At 39.2% G+C, this 19,063-nt stretch overlaps 1 protein-coding gene across 2 annotated transcripts in view; it reads left to right on the top strand.

Annotated features, from left to right (window-relative positions):
• Nucleotides 1-19,063, top strand: part of ywhae1 (tyrosine 3-monooxygenase/tryptophan 5-monooxygenase activation protein, epsilon polypeptide 1) — a 35,811-nt gene that overhangs the window by 767 nt on the left and 15,981 nt on the right. The gene's annotated exons all lie outside the window — the stretch shown is intronic.

Below are 19,063 nucleotides of genomic sequence, written 5' to 3'. Positions count from 1 at the left end.
ACAATAGAATTTTTTTTCTCTACCGAGGCGGAAGTTACAGGTCATTCTTGGCGAACACATGCTAGGCAACGGGGCAAAGAATTTTTCAAGTCCAGTAACATGCTGTTTTCGCTTTTTCTGAATATTTTTGTTCTTCTCTTCTCCCCCCCCCCCCCCGGCTTCCCTGTTGAATTTACGTGTAGTATAGGTTGGTGGGCTGTTAATTTTTCGATCTCTCTTAAAGGATTATACAGCACAGCCAATGTGTAGTTTTGGGTTAAGTAGAGACAAAATTCTACCATTTAATATTTTTAAAAAACCTTAACTGAACAGCTCATCTGTTGATTTGTTAATTGTGGCAAATATTTTAAAATTCCAGTCCTTCAACTATACAATCAAATAATGCTATTGTTACCGTTTAGCAGTGTCATGGCATTAGGTTCATTTCATTGTCTGTATACTTCTGTGTGTTTCTGTTCGAAGGGTGGGGAGCTATTCTTTTGTGATTACAGAGAGATTATTAATTTAACTTTGTTTTATGGTATAATTTATCTGTTCATTTCATGGTATATTCCACAGCTATAATAGGGGCTATTTGGTATTTAAAAAAAGTTGTGTCCCGTGTGTCTTTGAGATATTGGTGTTGTGCCTTTAGTTTCACATTCAGAAAGCTAACAGATTAGGTTAGTATTGCTGCAATTTTTGGGGAGGTTGTCAAGTGTTTTGTCTCAAAGGCTTGTCAGCTTGCATCAAACTTAACTATTTCAGTCATTGCCATAATAATTATTTTCTCATTTTTGCTGATTGTACACTTAAGTACAGCTCCACAGAGATTTTTGCCAGTACTGCCATTATTCTGGTGCGTGGGTGGCATAAGCAGAGTGCATAATACATCTATGCAGCCACTGGCTCACAAGCAGCATGTGATGTGTTGGAATTAGTTTGAGATGTGGATACCTGGTTTATTATGCTAACCATGCTAGCAGGTTTACACTGCTATAGATCTGATTTCATTGTGTATTTTAGCTTAAATAATTATCTAGTTACAAACGATTTAATGAAAGTTTTCAAAGATAAAGAAATAGTATCTTTTCAGCAGGATCTATTTGTATATTAAAAGTACCTACCCTAATGGCTTTCAGGCATCTCATCTACAGAGATCACAAACTGATTCCAGCACTCTCCGTGTTACCTATTCTGAAATTGGTAATGGTGTGTAGGTTTAAATTGAGCAACAGCATGAAGTGGTGGGCGGCAGAGGACTAGGATAATTGTGAACAGTTCATATTTGCAACAAATAAAGCTTAATTCGTAAACAAGTCTCCTATGTGTTTTCTTTAATACCTGCATAAAGTCAAGGCATCGTTGATCTTCATATTACTATTGGAAAGTAATTAGCTAGTTTTAATGGGCTGCAGGAGCTGGATCATTCTGGCAGAGTTGGACATTTGGGCACCGTGTACCGTAGTGGTTAGTGTGACAGAGCAAAGGGTTGAATTCTGGTACAGTCCTTAAGGAGTTTGTACTTTCTCCCCATGACTTGGGTGGGTTTCCTCCAGCAGCTCAGGTTTTCTCCCACAGTCCAAAGATGTACTGGTTAGTAGGTTAATTGGTCATTGTAAATTGTCTTGTGATTAGGCTAGGTTTCAGGTGGGTTGCTGGGCGGTGTGGCTTGTTAGGCTTGAAAGACCTGTTCCAAACTGTATCTCTAAATAAAATTTGATCTGTTTACCACGCACACACAATGCTGGAAAAAATTTCTGCAGGTTAGACAGCATCTTTGGAGGGACATACTTGATATTTTGGTCTGAGATTTATTTCCCAGCTGCCTAACCTTAGTTCTTCCAGCATTTTGTGTGTGTTGGTCAAGATTTCCAGGATCTACAGTCTAACTAACCCTGATATTAATTAATCTATCAGCTAATCTTTGGTTCATCCATCCTCTTGAGGGGAAACATGGAGTGGGAAGTTGAATTGTTCATAGTAACAAAAATTTATTGTCTACTTCTAAACTGTTCTGACATTCAGAATTTTAAATTTGCATAGACTTGTCTGCAGTTTGGTGTACTTGTATCCTTGATTTTATTCTGATTATGTTCCATGTCCTATCCCCCCCCTCATCCTAAACCATTTAGCTGATATGAAATACATCATGATGGCTTGTGAGATTGAAAATGCCACAAGATCTGTGAATAAGGCATCTTTGACATCTGCCTGCTAGTTATGTGGGTGGCACTTCTGCTTTTTTTTCATCCCATTTATTTAACTGGAGTACAGAATCTTAAATGTAGAGATTTAACCAAGTGTTAGAATCTTGATTTCAATTTTATGTACATCCACAAATGACAGCAGCCATAACACTCAGCACACTCATCAGATAGACCACGGGTCGGCAACCTTTTTGGCTCTGTGGGCCGGATCGCGTATTAATGAGTGGACAGTGGGCCAGATAAATGCCATAAAAAACTTGAAGTATAGGAATTATCCATTTAAATACATCTCGTTATGTTTTGCCTCAAATTAATGAATAACACATGCTAGAAAATCACTTGTGCTTAAGGTTGCCTACCCCTAAAATGAGGTGTAAACAGTAATGATTTAGGAATCCACATTGTTGCACCTCAATTTCTTTTGTAACCAGGGTCACCTAATTTCCTACTGACTGAGATTGCAGTTGACACCTATTATGTGTGTGGCTAGTGAAGAATTCATTTTGCTCCTGAATGACCTTGCATCCAATCACATAATGATGTGCAGTCTGTTAATATAGGTAAGCGGGGTACAAAGGTGGACATTTCGTGTGGGTAAAACTGCTTCGACCAGCTAGAGATTTCAAATCAAAATTCATTCCACATATTTTGTACCTGTATTGTGTTTGTGATGTTTGCCCAGAGTTAGTGCTGAAGTCAGCAAGGATGTTAAGTTGTTTAGAAGCTTGGATGCAGGATCCAATTTGCCACCTGAGAAGCCAAAAAATGCCAATTTTCATTAAAACAAATTATGCATGTTCATAAACAAGATGCAGTAGGTTAATATTTACATTCCTGCATCTTGGAGGGCAAACATAATTACTGGTTTAGGTGAGTTTGTGTGTTCTGGGAAATTTGGAGAAAAATAATTTCTAGGGCTTAGTTATAAATGTAGTACTTCACCTGTCCAAATGAAGGGTCTAGGCCCAAAACATCAACTTTTTTTTCCCATAGATGCTACCTGGCCTGAGTTCCTCCGTCATTTTGTGTGTATTGCTTGCATTTCCAGCATCTGCAGATATTCTCTCATTCCTGGTTGAAATATTTTTGGAATTTGTCAATTCAGTTAATATATCTGTCATTAAATTACCATAGCTCACTTTTAATGTATTTTTAAAAACATTGTAAGTTTCCAGTCAGCTTAAAGGGTTTGTGTCATTTTAATACTTATTATGAAGCATTAATTTCTGACTTTTGCAACTAAAGCTAATGTGAAATTGGGAATTCAATTACTTAGTTTTAAGTTAAAAATCATGGCAAGTCTTCAGATTTTAAGTGCATAGTGGAGATTGTATAGGCCCCAGAGATGGTGTGGGTTATGCCCCTTGTCTTTTAATTTGGTATGTTCCAGTTTGCTATATATATTTGTTGAGAAACTTGAGGTGAACATTGAAGCTTAATGGAGGGCATTCAGTTTGAAAGTATTGGAGTGTGTTTGGGGGTGGGGGAAGAATATTGGACTACGGTGATGGCACTTATTAAATTAAATAATGTGAAACTTTGGAGGAATTTAGAATGATGTGGAGACACTAAAGATGGATTAAGACCACTTTGACAAATTGGCTACCATTGTAAGAACCAAGAGTATTATGAAAGCTGTCAACTGTTGTATCATTAAAGATTTTGCAGAACAGCATGTATTGGGAAAGAGAAGTTTTTTAAGGATTAATTTTATTGTCAAATTAAGTATAAGTAAACTGCAAGGATTTCTAGGAAACAGATATTGGAACATAATTCTAGAGGGATGTGATGGTGGCTTGAGGTCTTGGTGTTTATTCAGATGATCTGACAAATCCAATTATTGGTTGTTATGGTGAACAGATGGCAGAAAGGAAGTGGGCTAGTGTTTGAGAAAAGTAGCTTAATTTTTTGTTTCTTACAAGTGGAGCTAACTATTGGTATGGTAGTGAGGGTGTCAAGCCTTGGGATCAGAATTGTGGGAACACATCTGCATAGTATGTCATGTAAGCCCCAAAAGTTCAAATCGATGCACTGGTCGCTTCCCTTTTACTTTCCAATTTAAGTATTTAACTAGTACAGGTTTAATTTGCATCACATTTTCAGTTGAAAATACTATCCCATATCATATTTTCATTTTCCATTGATAAATTAGCTTATTTTTCAAAGGCAGCAGGTATTTTGACCCTATTCTGATCTTGTTAAAACCATCAGTTTTCCAAGCCTGTTGAATGTGTCCTAGTTTTTTTTTTGTACCATCTGGCAGCTATAACAATGCCGGAGGATATTCCAAAGAGATCCTAATTGATTTGCATAAACTTGATATTTGACTGATACCCCTATTTCTAAGTTGTAATTTAATTTTTTTATTTAGAGATTCACTGCGGCCCTTTGAGCCGCACCGCCCAGTAACCCCAGATTTAACTCTAGCCTAATCATGCGACAATTGAGGGCTGAAGAGCCTGTACTGTGCTGTAGTATTCTAATTTACAAAGGCCAATTAACTACTAATCTGTACGTCTTGGGAATGTGGGAGGAAGCCAGAGCACCTGGAGAAACCCCACTTATTCCATGAGGAGGGTGTATGAATTTAGTGAGTGGTGGGATTGAACTCCAAACTCCATTGCCCTAACCACTATGCTACTGTGATCTATATGTTGTGTTTTATGAAGATTTGTTTTTACAAAAGGAGCTTTAAAAAGTCTGAATGTTAAGCAGCATCGGTTGAAAAAACAATGCTCAGGTTATAACCTTCCATTTGAAATTGATGTCCAAGCCTAGTTTCTGCTAATCATTGTAAGTTGATCCCTGCATTTTCGCGGTTCAGCTAATGGAGAATTTCCACGTGGGATTCACAAATCACACCCCAAAAGTTTGTGATATGGAATAAGATCTAACAAAGTGAAAGAAATGTCAATTTTTATTCTTAATCATTTGGTACTATTGGGCTTTGGATATGGCATCACGCATTGGCTGGTTGGGTTGGCAGTCACAGCCAAGTCCTTTCCTGTGCCCTCTCCAGTCCAAGGGCAAGTGCACAGGCACTTTCGGAGTGTTGCTCTACTATGTTCTTTGTCTCCTTGCTACTTTGTCTGATGAGCTACGTTGTGGGGACCCACAGTATCATGACCAGCTCTTGAAGTGTAATCTCTTGGCTTTTTCTTCATTTCACTAAATCGCTTGAGCTTTCACCCATCACCCACCATACACTAATTTCTAAACTACTTTAGTCTTGTGAACCCTGATATCCCCCTTCTAAGTTCTTTCAAAATGTATCTCCATTCCTTGCCCAAGTCTAATGTTGGCATCAGCTATGAGTCAGTTTGTTGCTTAAAGTGGTTTAATATGAGAAAAAAAAACATAGAGAATCCTATCTCCGCTTAGGAAAAGTGGGGTTGTGTTGATGGCATCCGTTAGTCTTGCGAGACCATGGATCTGCGCCTGGAAAGTCTTTGCTCTCCAGGGTGCAGGCCTGGGCAAGGTTGTATGGAAGACCAGCAGTTGCCCATGCAGCAAGTCTCCCCTCTGCACGACACCGATGTTGTCCAAGGGAAGGACATTAGGACCCATACAGCTTGGCACCAGTGTCGTCGCAGAGCAATGTGTGATTAAGTGCCTTGCTCAAGGACACAACATGTTGCCTCGGTTTGGGCTGGAACTCACGACCTTCAGGTCGCTAGTCCAATGCCTTAACCACTTAAGTAGTTAAATAGATGCCTCTAAAGGAATACGACCCCTACGTGGTGCAGGGATTCTCTGTATGTGTCCTTGTTTATTTTCTGGATTGGTCTTCTAAAGCATTTTCACTGAATGTTAAGATTCCTTTAAATTGTTAGAGCTCCTAGGTTAAGGTGATTATTTAGATTGGAAACTTCCTTCCCCAGCGGCCAAAGGAGAAGCTTGTTTGCTTACTTGGTATATGGAAGCTATTGTTGGGGAAAAACATGCTTCCAATGGTAAATCCCCCCCCCCCTTTTCAAAAGGACCAGGGGAGTGATTTTGGAGTAACTGGATGTTTGCTGTACAATACAGTTGGGTAGAAAATGTACGGTGCCCTATGGAGATATTTTTAATGCTTAAGACAGTGGAGCCAAGGAGGTGAAATCTTGGTGTGGTGACTAATGGGGGAAGAGATATTAGTTGAGATTAAGCACCCCAGGCATTTTTCTTGTATAACAGATTAAGCAAATGGCGTAAAAAACCATTGCACTTGTGTTTTAAGTGTTAGTGCATATGGCAGCATCAGTCAATTTGAGAGATAGCTGTTCTCGTAATATGGTTGCTTTATGCCCTTTTCAAATGAGTAGCCTGCCAATAGAGATTCCTGCTATTTCAAGATTCTCCTAATTACTAACATCAGCTGTATCTGGAGTTGTGTACCACGCTCTGGGAAAAGATAAGTTTTTTTGAGAAAATAATAATTGAATGGATTTTTAACTGTTCGATTTGAAGATGATCATTTCAATTTCAGATGCACTTATTTCTGCAGTTGCTGCTGTGTGATTGAAATTTGTCACTGGATCAGTAGTCTACGCTATGGACGTTAGTCCAGTAGTGAAACTGCTGTGAATTTGTAGTTTCTCCTTGCCATCTCTAGTAACTCAAAGATGGTCCCATTTTCAATCTATTAGTTGTCTTGTGACCTAGATAGTGGGAAAGCTTTTTGAATGCTGAACTCAACCTGACTGTGTCATTTACATCTGAACTCATTAAGTCCTCAGGATTGGTAATCCCAACAGCTCTGCCAGCACAGAGGAGGCTAATGTTAATTATTAGCTTCTTCCAGGGGTGGAATTTAGCAACTGAGAAAACAGTAAATAAGTTTAACTCTAATCCTATTGGCAAGCTGATTTAACCATGTAAGGATCTTATCTGTGCTTATGAAGGAGCATGGGTACTTGGGGAACCAGTCAGCTTCAAAGGAGGATATTTGGGAATAAATATTCACTGAGTAGTTGACATGTACAATACAATTTTAATATATCCTTTAAAAGCAGGAAGATCCATAAAGCTATGCTTCAGAAGGTGTTACAGTCAGATTAGATGCTTAAGCAAATTTGCCAAAACATTCTATTGGTGTTTCAAGATTCTCCCAGTGGCAGATATGGGCATGTTGGTGCATTTAAATAATTTTTCAATGTCAGAATCAGTACATTGCATACATTTTTTAAAAAGCATAACCAACAATTGAGAAATACAGTATATTAAAATAAACTAGTCATTCAAAAAGTGCAAAAAATGAAAAAAACTAGTGAAATAGTGCACTTGGGTTCATTGTCTATTCAGAAATCTGATGGCAGAGGGGAAAAATCTGTTCTTGAAACATTAAGATTGTGACTTCAGCCTCCTGGACCACCTCCCAGATGGTAGCGATGAGAAAAGGGCATGTGCTGGATGATGAAGGCCACCTTTTCTTGGCATTGCCTTTTGAAGGTGTCTTGGATTCTGGGGATGCTGGTGCCTTGATAGAGCTGGCTCCACTTACAACTTATTACAGCTTTTTCCGATGCTGCGCATTGGCTCTTCCATACCAGACTGTAATACGGCCAGTTAGAATACTCTTCATGGTACACCGGTAGGAATTTTGAGCATCATGGACATACCAAGTCTCCTCGAACTCCTGATGAAATGCGCACTCTGTTGTCCCTTCTTTGTAATTTCATCAATATGTTGAGCCTAGGATAAATTTTAAGAGCTGCTGAAACCTAGTAATCTGTGATCTATTTGAAATGTCAGATGCGTGGTAATGCTGTTTTCAGGTGTATTGTAAGGCAGTCTTGAAGGTTTTTATAGTTCATGTAATTTGAGATACAAATTGGTTACCTTTTCATTGTAATTTGAAATCTTCCACATTGAACAGCATAACATTTTTTAGGTTACTATTGACTATTCGAAATTGGCATAATTATTTGTAAATAGGTTGTGAGTATTTAGCATTTTGTATCTGGTCACATTCTTCATTTTGACAGAGTAGGTTAGGTGGGGATTAAGGAGCTAGAAATAAAAACAGTTACAATGGTGACTAAAGCTCCTCTTCATTCGGTTAAAGGCATTTCCTGAGAATTCCAGACCACAATCTGCTTTGAGTTACTGTGAAAGCATTATTGGTGTATTGCAATTAGGTGTTTTTAGATGCATTTCTAATTGTCTCTCACTTACCTAAGCTTCAAAGTTTAACTTGCTGCTGCACTTAGAATTTGAACATTGCACCAGCTAAGATGAATGTTAAGACATTACGTGGGTTATTTTACTTCACTCAGTGATAGACCATTCTTTTAAAATTGCTGGTTGTGAATATGAAGAATTGAGTATAAGGAGCTGTTAGTTGAAGGAAATACAATAATACCCTAATTGAAATGAGAAACTAGGCAGATGCTGGAAATGCAATAGCATTACACAAAATGCTGGAGGAACTCAGCAGGTCAGGGAGCATCTACGGAAAGGAATAAACAGTCGACATTTCGGGCCGAGACCTTTATTCGGGAATGGAAGGGAAAGGGGAAATCCAGAGTAAAGGGGGGGGGGGAATGGGGAGGTGAAATGAGGACAGCTATAAGGTGAAGCCAGGTAGGAAGGAGGAGGAGCTGAGGAGAAATTGTTGAGGGTGGGGACCAGTTCTGCCAGAGGGAGGGTGCTGTTGGAGGGGATCTGGTTAAGACTGCATTGATGGGGGTTAAAAGTGTATATGGACTGGACAAGCGTGAGGAAAATGAACAAGAACATGTGAAGTGTTGTATATGTACAGTAGGTGGGAAGTGACTGAACTTGGTTGGCGGGGTGGAATAGATTTGAGGTATGAGGACACAAGTTCAGTGGGACAGTCACGTTTGTGGATCTTGGCTGGGAGGTAGAAGCAGGCAATGTGGGGTAAGGGAAATATGAGTGGTTGCAATGGGTAAGAGTTCTCTGGAGTTTTATAATAGTCAGTGAGGTCCTCTTCAAGGGGTAAGAAAGAGGTGGTGTCTGAGTTACTACCTGGTTCAGCAAGGTAGAAGTCAGTCTGCCACGCTACAATAGCACCTCCTTTGTCTAAGGGTTTCATGGCAAGGTTAAGATTGGTGCAGAGAAAGCGGAGGGCACTGCGTTCAGAGGGGGTAAGGTTCGAAAGGGAGTGAGTAGTGCTGAAATTGAGCTGGTTAGTGTTGGGCGTAGTGGAATTGAGCATTAAGCCATTAATCCTTTAAATATGTTTTCTGTGTTTTGGATATGGACTATGAACATTTTTCACACTTAGATTTTTATACTGTGTTTTTACCTGATCTTGTTTTTTTGTGTGGGGGGTGGAATTTGGGGTTAATGTTCTTATTGCATTATTTGTTAGCTTCTTTGTGTGAGGAGAGGGATATGTGGGGGTGGAATTCTTGTTGCGTTTGATGCAGGGAGGTGGGGTTTGGGAGTTGATCTTGTTGCTGTTTGTTTTCTTTGTTCCGGTGCGCTCTGGAGAAGAATCCACACTTGTATACTGCATGCATACTTTGATTATAAATGAATCTTTGAATATGTCTGATGCTAAACCTGTCTTTCCACTTGAAATGGATGTCCTGAAATATGGGCTGAAATGTTGGGTGAATCATCATTTTAATGTTTGTGAAAGACATTTCAGATTTTCTGTTGCTCCTGGTTCAGATTTTGCTATTCCAGCTGTATTCTGATTTAAGGTGTTCCTTGAGTGAAAGTTTACTTTAGTACATGCCTCAGAATACCTATTACTTGTGGGATTATTATCTTGAGCTATCTTTAAGGTCCTTACAATGTCAATAGCTCTTAAAGCCAGCTAAAGGAAATGTCATTAATTCTTAGATTCAGATCAAGTTATCGGAGATGACAAATGTTTATCCATCCAAGTCTGGAGTTTTAAAACTGAATATTTGCATTCAAAGGCAATTAATTGAATTAGATACCCTACTTCAGTCTGTCCAATGGATCCATACTGCTGTGGTTGAGTGTGTAACAGTCATTGACTGTAGCTGCAAGCTTATCTTTAAAGAGCAAGTGGATATTTAAAAACCACCATTTTTTTGAAATCTGTGGCAGTAACATCCAAATCCAATACATTTGAATGTTTGTCTTTCAGTAGCCGTGGTACATGTATTCGAACAGAAACATTTTGCGGTTAACATTTAAACATTTAACCAACTGTGTTAGGGTTATAGCTATGTCATTTTAAGTTAATGTTACCACTACTTTAGTGGCAGAAGTCACATTTAAACAGTGTATTTTGCCAAATACAATGTCCAAAAAACACAGCCATATTGAAAATTGAAATGTTTAATGTTAATCTGCTTGACGGGATTAACTTTCATTAACTGCTTTTGTCTCAATTTTCATGATCACTTTTTCTTTTAGATTCAGTGTTTGAATACACTAAAATCAGTGGTGACAAACTGCAAAAGTTTTAGTACATTTACAGGGGGAAAAAATGGTTTGTCTGGAGTTGTGGGCAGGATTTTAAGATCTGCAAAGTGATGGTGCCTGCTGCTGTTTGTCTGTTTCCCATAAAGCTCATTCAGTTATATTAGCTGCAGAGGATTTCAACAGCAGTGATGTCACCAGAGTGAACACTCAGTACTTGTACTGACAGTGGGAGTGACTTGTTAAAAATCTAAATTCTCAGATTCAATAATTTCAGGGAAAGCTTTCCAGTGTACTGCAGTCCTTGCTTGGAAAAACTGGATACCGCAGTTCAATTTAGGAATTATTGTTTTCAAACCACATCTGCGGACTTGAGATTGCTTAAGATCATTTACGATTAAGGTGGCAGGTGTTTGTTCATGGCACAGCTTTTCTGTGGACTGCTGTTCATTGTGTGATAGCAGGCTGTGTCTGTAACCTGGATCTTGCGTGGACTTCGTAAATGAACTTAACACAAATCTTTTCTAAGCATTTTTATTATGAAAGATTGCATGTGATAATGGAGCAAAGGAAAGGTTTGTTAGCAAATTGGCAAACTGAAAACTGAATTGTTATTTGGTAATTAGTCTAAATTTTTAATTCATTTTGTCTTCAGTTGCAGAATCCCCAATGTTTTCTGTCTATACTGGTTCAGCAAACTACGACTGGAGTTTAAGCTTTTAGTTTGGATCATATCACATTTAAACAATGTTATCAACAGGGCTCAGTCTTATCAGTCTGTTTGCTGTTGCTCTCTACTATTACCCATTATTTGGAAAGGAGTTGCTGCTTGTGTTGGTCCATTTGAGAACCACTCCTTAACTGTTCCACACCAGTTAATTTATCATGGCTGACATTACTAATTCAGTCTATTCCCAGTGAATTGAATTGGGTGCATTCTTGCTGTTCTGTACCAGTGCTAGAGTTCAGAAATTAGAACTTATTTAACTTAGTCTTTTTATCCTTTGTATCTTTAGATATCAAGCATGGAGCATACATGTAATAAGTAATTTGGAATGTCTGCCTGGTTAAGTAGTCTGAATAATTCTGCTATGCTGTTATGTCTTGTGATCCTTTTGTCTTTAAGCTCTTTATTTAACATGCATGATAGTTACTGTTTTTGCTTTTATTTGACCTGCAGCTTGCAAGAATCCTTAATTTGCTTAAGTTAAAAGACAGCTTTTCCATTTTCAGTCATTAATTGCTGGACATTGTATCAGTCAGCAGTAGAGCTGGCATGTATAAAGTAGTTAAATAGAAGTATGCTTGTTTGGAACTAATAGTCATAATAGAGTACTGCAATACAGAAGTATGCCCTTTTAGCTCATTTACCTGAAGAGCTGGTTGCTTGCTGAGTTCCATCAACCTGCACCTCAACCATTGTCTCCATACCCGTTATCCATGTACAAACCCACAACTTCTCTTAACTGTTACATTTGAATCTGTACCTACCACTTCCATGGGCAGCTTTTTGATTCAATGATCAGAGTTTGAAATTTTTCAATCACTCTACTGGTTAAATTTATATTTCCTTTTATCTTCAGTTGCTTTGCTTTCGGATGAAACTCCTATTTTCAATCTGGATACTCTTTGGACTGCGTGCACCATATATAGCAGTTGCAGTTTAAGGGCGAAAATCTAATGTACCTGTCTTAATGGGTTTACGGCCAATTGTTATTTATAGTTTTAAGTCTTGTTTGCAAGAGATCTGAAAACTGGAGATTCTGTATAGTAATCAAACAGGCACAGTTGAAAATTATCATTTTGCCATGGTTTGATAGCTCAGGGTACAGCCTAGTTTGTAGAGAGTGAGCTTTTGTATGAGAGCACAAAGTTAGACTTGGTTGAATGTTGAATACTTATACACATCTTTATTGCATGAAGAAAACTGCTGACATTGGAATTTGAGGATTTTTTTTTAAACAACTGATGTCTATACAATGCCTCCAGCTTAATGGATGTGATCAGAGTAATGATTGATGGTTCAATTTGCCTTTGGGTACACAGTCTCACTTTCACTAGTCAGCTTTACCTGGTTATTTGTATTTATTATATTGTCAGCTCTGGGAATCGGTTGTTTTGAAGTTTTGGTGTTGCTCATTTCGGCCTAGGCTTTCAAGTTTTAAACATGATGGGCAGGGGAAATTAGAAATTGGAAGTCTGTAACAATCAGTTATAGGTTTTCATCTTGTGTTGATTTAAATGAAAGTCTGGTATTAAATAAAACTTAATTAATATACATTTGCTATTCATTTGTACTTGTGGGTTAATGTGGTGGGTGTTAGTTGGATAGTTGAGGCCATTACAGAATAAGCATTAGGGAATTATTACTTTTAACAGGTTATTTCCTTCCTTCATATGACCAATGCAGTTTTGTAAGAAATATTGCTAATATCTACCTACTTGTTTCAAGGAAGGGTGTGGATAAAAAGATGTGAATTGTGTCAAGTGAAATAAACTAAATTGTCAAATATAAAATAGAACATCAGAAATGAGAGATCTGTTGCTACTTGAGTTTGCTCCATCAATGAGTAAGGTAATAGGTTTGATGCCACTTACCTACCCTTCCCTGTAGTTTAATCAACTTCTATCATCGTCTTGAATATTCGTCGACTGCCTTTGTAGATTTGTGGGAAGAATTTCCTCTTCACTGTTAAATTGGGTTCTGTTATTGTGGGGGCATGCCCCCAAATTCCAGAGTACATTAGAGAAAATTACTCAGTAGCATCCACCCTTTTACACTCATACCGACTTGTTCTCTCCATCTGTTAACAGGAACTGGGGAAAACTTCTATATGACCTCCGATTTTGAAATGGTAACTGTACACTGCACTCCAGATGCGGTCTTGCAAGTTGCCTTCAGCACGCTGTTCACGATATCAATTTGAAGATGTTTTTATCAAAGCTGAAGCTGATTTTAGCTTTGCTGATTAACATGCTTTAATATAACAAATGTGTATAGCATTTTGTGTTTTGAGCTCCTGTTCTTGGCTGTGCCAGCCCATCTGTTCTGTCAGGGCATAATTGTAAACTAAAACTCACCATGCATCTAGAAATGGGACGCCAGTGAAGTGATAACATGTTTGAAAGATTTTTAACAATCTTCCTGTGTTTGTATTCAAAAAGAAAATACTGGTGTTTGAAGAGAGAAATTAGATATAGCTAGGTGAAGATTTTTTTAATTAATAAAATTCAGCCTTGTTTTAATAGAACAAGGACCTGAATAAAAGAAATGATTGTATGGAAATCATAAAATCCATGATAGATTGATGTCAAAACATTTTTTTAAAGGCCAAATTTGGTAGCCTCTTAAGGGGTATGCTAGAATTCCCTTCATTTCTGAGTGGTAATACATCAGTGTGGATCTGAAGACACTTGTTTTTGATATAGCTGTAAAGTATGTTACTTGCAGTATGATGGATGAAATTTATTTTATTGAGATACGGTACAAAATGGGCCCCTTTTGCTTCATCGCCCAGCATTCCCGAGTTTTAACCCTAGTCTAATAACAAGGCAAATTACAATAACCAATGAACCAACCAATCAGTACATCTTTGGACATTGGCATGACACTGGAGCAGTGGGAATTGAACCCTTAACACTGGTACTATAAAGTGTTTTAAGGTGCTGGTCTTGTGGTTTGTAGGGATGCAAATTTGTAAGAATTATGAGTGGTAATAAGCTGTCTGGTCCTTTAAGCCTGACCTGCCTCTCATTTTTAATCTTTCCATCTCTCAGTGTAGTGTGCCCTCTTGCTTCAAAACAACTTCCATTGTCCTTGTACCTATAAAGATCAAGGTAACATGTCTGAACGACTGGCGTCCTGTCGCACTCACCTTGATTATAAGCAAATGCCTGGAGAGGCTGGTCAAGGACTACACCTGTAGCATGTTGTCACCCACACTGGACCCCCTACAATTCACCTACTGCTACAACCGATCGACAGATTTCACAATAATCACAGCTCTACACACCGTTCTTACACATTTGGAGAGGAGGGATGCTTATATGAGCATGCTGTTCTTGGACTACAGTTCAGCATTCAACATCATAATTCCCTCCAGGCTTGACAAGAAGCTCGGAGACCTTGTCCTTCACCCTGCCTTGTGCAGCTGGATCCTAGACTTCCTGTCAGATTGCCAGCGGGTGGTAAGTTTGGGCTGCGTCTTAAGCCCCTTCCTTTACGCTCTGTATACCCGCGACTCTTGTCGCCACCCGCAGCTCCAACCTGCTAATTAAATTTGCTGACGACACTACATAGATTGGCTTTATCTCAAATAATAATGAGGCAGCCTGCAGAAGAGTCTTCACCTTGCCAGTGGTGTCAAGAAAACAACCTCTCCCTCAATGCTGCCAAAACAAAGGAGCTGGTTCTGGACTACAGGAGCAATGGAGACAGGCTAACCCATATTGACATCAATTGATCAGGAGTTGGGAGGGTGAACAGCTTTAAGTTCCTCGGCATACATACCACTGGGAATCTCACGTGGTCTGTACATACTGGCTGTGTGGTTGGATAAAGAAGTACAACAGCACCTCTTTCACCTCAGACGTTTGGCATGATCCCCAAATCCTAAGGATTTTCTACAAGGGTTCAATTGAGAGCATCCAGATTGCCTGCATCACTGCCTTGTATGGGAACTTCAATCGCAGGACTCTGCAGAGAGTGCTGCGGACAGACCAGCAGCATTTATAGACGTGAACTTCTCACTATTCAGGATATTTACAGAGACAGGTGTGTAAAAAGGGCCCGAAGGATCATTGAGGACGCGAGTCACCCCAACCACAAACTGTTGCTGCTGCTACCATCCAGGACAGGGTACCGCAGCATAAAAGCCAGGACTGACAGGCTCTGGGACAGCTCCTTCCACCAGGCTGTCAGACTGATTAATTCACACTGATACAATTGGATTTCTATGCTATATTGACTGCCTTGTTGTACATACTGTTCGTTACAAATTACTATAAGTTGCGCGTGCAGATGGAGATGTAATGGTTAGATGTTTACTGCTTATGTACGTGAATAACCAAACCTAAATAAGTTGGAACATATGGACAGATTAGGTAATTATCAACAGAACAAGGAGAGCAGGAAAGACAATTTAACAGATGTGCAAGGACATCTAGGATATCACACCCTAGTGAGTATTGTTGAGAAACTGGATAGCTATAGGAGAGAAGCTTCAGAGATAACATGTAGTTTTGGTGGACTTTTAGTGTCTCCCTGATGGCAGTTTGTTGAATAGGTGACTGCTAGGGTGGGTGGAGCCAGTAACATTTTGAACTCTGCTCTGGTGTTGAACAGGTCTTTTAATGTCAGTGGTCTTCTCTGCTGAGTGACCCACTCACTACAACCTAGGCTTAGGGAGGAGGCAGTGGAAAAGCAAATGGTGATAGAGGTGGTCATAACACACTCAATGGCTGAGTAAAAATTCATCATGATACACCTTGAGATGTTAAATTTCTTAAGCTGGAAAAGGAAGGACAATTCTCTGCTGTGTTTTCCAAATGATGAGCATAACATGCTTGTTCCACTTTACTGTATTAATACTGGTAGTTCCCAGGAATTTGAATGACACCACCTGACCGTTAATCTCGAAGGTGGAGCTGGTAAGGTCTGTCAGCAGAAGTCAGTCCTCATTTCCACGGACTTAATGGCATTAAGCTCCAAGTTGTACAAGCACACCATGCTGCAAGCACTTTGGGTTTCTGTTCAAAAGAGACTAATGCTTGGTATTCCTCTGCGGTAGAAAATTCTAAAATTTGTCTCTGAGTGAGAATTTTCTTCCTCATCTCAATTCTGAATGGTCTACCCTTTTTTTCTGAGACTAATCTCTGGTTTCTAGGCTTTATAGGGTCAGTAATGCAGCATAGGAACGGTATCTTTGGCCCAAGTTGACCATGCCAGCCAAGATATGTTTAGGATTTAGTCCTATTTGGTTGATTTCCTTATAAATCTTTACTGTCCCTCTAAACATTGTTGTTGTACCTGCCTCTATTTCTTCTAGCAGCTCATTCCAAATGCCCAGCCCCCTATGTGAAAAGCTTTTCCTTCTGCTCTCTTTTAAATCTTTCCTCTCACCTTTTTGTGTGTCTTCTGGCTTTGTATGATTATACCGTGTGTGTGTGTGTGTTTGAGACAATCCATGTTTATGCTTTTCTTGATTTTGTTTACCGTTCAGCCTTCTATCTCCAGGGAGCAAAAGTCTTAGCATCTCCTAATAACTTAAAGCCCTCCAGTCCTGGTAACATCCTTGTGAATCTGAACTGCACACTTTCTAGCCTAATGGTGTTTAGAAATAGGTAACCAGATGTTTGTGCAATGCTTATATGGTTTCACCAGCGATTTGTACAGTTGCAACATGATATTTCAACTCAATGCCCTGACTGATGAAGTAAAGTGTGCGCCACACTAACTTCAACCTGTTTACCTGTGTCACCACTTTCAGGGAATTATGCACCCCATGGTCTCTCTTCTCTGGGGGCCTAAGCATCTGTGATACAAGTCCTGCCCTTGTGTAACATTCCAGTATATAAGGCTTAGCACTTGTCTGAACTGAATTCCATCTATTTCCTGGCCGCTACCCCGGTTCATCTGTATTCTCCCTGCAGCCGCTCTGTTGAGTCTTGTAAGAATTTGGCATGTTTCAATGGATTACTCACAATTTTCTAACTGGAGAATAGAACTAGTCTGCTGTCTCTGACAGAAAACTGTCAAATCTCTGGTGCCTGTCAAGTGAAGCTCTGGTATACTCTTGACAAAAAAATACACTTTTTAGTTCAGAAGAGCAAAACTGCACAGTTCTTCCCATGTAGGATATCTGTTCGCAGATGCTCATGATGGCCAGGATACTATTTGCTAACCTCGTGCTTTTTTTTAGTTTTCAATGACTTAGCAGTACAAACAGCACAAAATTTATTGATATTTAAAGCTGTAGTTCAAATGAAATTGAACTAGCTTTGAGGATTGTTAGGACAGCTGGTGGAGGCATGGCACAGTGGTTTCAATAGTGCTGTTTGAGGGCTTGGTTAGAAACAAGTTTGGAACTGCATTTGTTCTAGCTTTAGGCCATGAAAAAGAGAAAATTCAAGTTTTGACTCCACATAATTACGTCGCAGTTCATAATGTTTGTACTTTCAGGTGGATATTGAGTGGAAAGATGCGTTCTGGCAGTGTAAATTTAAGTAATGGATAAATGACCCAGTGGTGGTGGTTCTTGTTTTACGGCGGTTGGCACCCGGCTTACTGGTGCATCACTGCCACCTTCTGCTCCGTCGTGTGCAATAGACTTGCATTCCAAAGTCCTTCACCCAATCGTACACACATATATACCCTAACCTACATTTTATCCTCTCATCTTTGGCCATTCTAGTACCCTATTCCTGCTTATTCATCGTATCCTATAAAAAAAACTCTGTACCCCTTAAGCTAAAAATACCCTGACCTGTGCTTTCTCACCCATGCTCAGTAACCCTTTTAATGTGAATTTCTGCACCCTCAATTCCCTTAGATTGATTATCATCATCTCTCTCTGCATCCCATACTTCCTGCAACTCAGAACTACATGTTCTACTGACTCCTCTTCCTGACATTCCTCACACAATCCTGTCTGGTGTTTTCCTATCATTTTTTAATGTTTTGTTTAATATACAGTGCCCCAGCTTTAACCTAGTCCACACAGTCTCCTCTCTTCTGTATCCACTACCTATCCTAGTACCTGCAACGCTTTTTTTTATATATTTGATATAAATGCCTCCCTGTCCCATCTTTCTTGCCACATTTGGTTGATTTTTTTTCCCAGATTACACACTTAACCTCTACTTTACTGATACTAATGTGCATTTCTATATTTTCTTTAACGTCCTCTTTGCCAACTCATCCACGCTCTCATTCCCCTTCACCCCTACATGTGCTGGAACCCATAAAAAATTTTACCTGACCTCCCTGAATTGCAATTCTTGTGACTGACTGAAGGACTTCATAAAGTACATCTTGCTGACTGTTTGAGTGAAAAGACCTTAAACTTGCTAGAACTGAGGATGAATCTGAGCATGTTACACTTTGACTTGTCTAGCTTTCTCCACCCATCGCAACGTAACCAACACTGCCAGCATCTCTACTGTATACACCCAGTGGTTTTACTTCAAAGGTATGTTCCTGGGTCAAGTGCTGTAGTTTTTTTAAGGTTACAGGTCTTTAAAGACTTGATGGATTAGTACTTTCAATTAGTATTGCATTTTGGGTTTGGCTCTTGTATTCAGCCTGAATGTTATCACCTTATTAATATACATTAGTGTGTGAGTGTATATTTAGATATGGTGCAGGAGGACAGCCAGTACATGGAATTCCAGTTCAGTGAGATGGCAGATATTTCAAGCAAGATGGTTTTATTCGTGGGTTGGTAGACTCAGGATTACCATTTTTAAATTTGTATTTTTGTACCTGATTCCCTAGCACCTCTTAGTATCTTCAGTCAGCTTTGATT

This window comes from Mobula hypostoma, chromosome 23, assembly GCF_963921235.1.
Source record: "Mobula hypostoma chromosome 23, sMobHyp1.1, whole genome shotgun sequence".
In the NCBI taxonomy this organism is placed as follows: domain Eukaryota; kingdom Metazoa; phylum Chordata; class Chondrichthyes; order Myliobatiformes; family Myliobatidae; genus Mobula; species Mobula hypostoma.
This window is presented reverse-complemented; position numbering and strand designations above follow the sequence as displayed.